Source organism: Gekko japonicus, unplaced genomic scaffold (assembly GCF_001447785.1).
Source record: "Gekko japonicus isolate JY-2015 unplaced genomic scaffold, Gekko_japonicus_V1.1 scaffold1504, whole genome shotgun sequence".
Classification (NCBI taxonomy): domain Eukaryota; kingdom Metazoa; phylum Chordata; class Lepidosauria; order Squamata; family Gekkonidae; genus Gekko; species Gekko japonicus.
The window spans coordinates 540,502-542,250 of NW_015169219.1; the positions used below are offsets into that span (position 1 = coordinate 540,502).

Here is a 1,749-nt window from a genome sequence, read left to right on the forward strand (position 1 = left end):
CCCACACACACACACAGACGGGGGGGGGAGGCGTCTCCGCGCCCCGTCCCATCCGGGCTCCCCTCCCTCCGACCTACCCCAGGCTGGTGATGCCGCAACACGCTGGCTGTTGGTGCCGCCGCCTCCGCTGTGCCAGCGGCGCGCGCCTCCCGGGTCAGCCTTCCAACGCCCAGCGCCGCGTTCCATTCGCCCCGGGGAAGCCAGCGCGCGACGGCCCGGGCAGGAGAAGGGGGCGGGGGGGGGCTCCTTCCCTGCTAGGCTCGACTCTTCCCCCGCTCGGCCTCCCCCCCAACCCGCGCTTCAGGGGGAAGGGGCGGAGAAACCAGGAAGTGAGTGAGCGACGCACCAGGCTCGGCCGCGCCGTCTCCCTCCGCCCTCCCAGCGCCGGAACGCCTCCCTCCTGCCCCGGAGAGAGCAACCCAGGTCGAGGCGGGCGTGCCCGCCGCTCCTGCGGCAACTGGAGAGGCGCTGTTCGCCAGGGGCTCCTGCTGCTGGCCGAGCTGCGCTTCCGGGCTCCCTTCCATCGGGGCTGCGGCGGGGAGGGGGCTGGCCGGCCGGCCGTGTGGGGCGAAGGGCCGCTTTTTTGCCGCGCCAGTCTTTTCTGTTGGGACACCAAGAGGTCATCGTGCCTCGCGCGCTGAACGACTAAGCAAGCAAACACACACAGAATGCCCATGTTCCTACCCGGATTCATTTGATATAACAACGCCCATTCATTTCCTTTGGAGATACCGCCAAGTAATGTGGCTGACCACTGTCGGTAACGGGATGCTGTGCTGGCAGTACGGTCAGAACCGGAGTTACACCCTTCTAAACTAGTTGAAGTCAATGGGCCTCAAAGGACCGCAACTGCAAAGCTGCAAGCCTCTGGCACGCTTACCTGAGAGTAAGGCGCTGAACACAGTCTTACAAAAGTAAGACATGTCGGTTTGTGCTGCACATACAACTGCTGCCTTCATATTTGTAACTAACAGCGGTATAAGGTGTGCAGCTGTCTAGTCGGATTAACAGAGGAAGGGGGCGCTTCTGAATACCCTTCTGAAAAGGGCCTAACAGTCCTAATAACAATTTCCTGAGAGTAAGCCCAAGAAGATTCTGAGTAAACCTGCTTAGGATTGTTCTCTATAATGCCAGTAACAATGACATTATTAAAATAGTTACTTAAAGCTAAATGTACACATGCATGTAAAAGCATCAGCCCTGACTTGAACAACCCGGAATCCTTATTTGAAATACCAGCTCACTTAATAGAACTATGTAGTGTTTGGAATGCAACATTATTGCGTGTGGATGGAAGGAGTTTTACTACACTACAAAATTATTTTGAAAAATATACCCAGTGAATGAGAGCATTACAAGTGTATTCAAAACCCTCTTTCACCGTTATAGATAAAAGCTACAATCCTATGCACACTTAATTGGAAGATTTATTTCTGATTTACCAGTTTAGGAGTGAAGTGCAAAAAGAATGTCACTAATCAGAAGTCAACTGCCTCTATATTCACGGCTCTTTCACGTGGTGCTGTCAAAAAGCATCTACCTCCATCATCAGGCGTCTATGCACAGATTATCCATAATTTGTACTAGGCGCTGGTTTATGCTTAACGGATACTCGCCTGGTTTTCTTTCAAAGGCCCAAGATGCAAAATTTCTCGCTTTAGCTGTGGACCTTTGCTTAATATGTACTGACTTCTTCCAGTGTGGCAAGTATGGTATCTAGAATGTGAACTGGTACCACCTACTATAGTC

At 53.3% G+C, this 1,749-nt stretch overlaps 1 protein-coding gene across 1 annotated transcript in view; it reads right to left on the reverse strand.

Annotated features, from left to right (window-relative positions):
• The window catches only part of ZDHHC3 (zinc finger, DHHC-type containing 3), a 40,672-nt gene extending 40,373 nt beyond the window's left edge, over positions 1-299 (reverse strand). Inside the window, 1 exon segment of the mRNA XM_015416390.1 lies at positions 78-299. The gene's annotated coding sequence lies outside the window, so the exon portion shown is untranslated.
• Between the last annotated feature and the right edge of the window lie 1,450 nt (positions 300-1,749).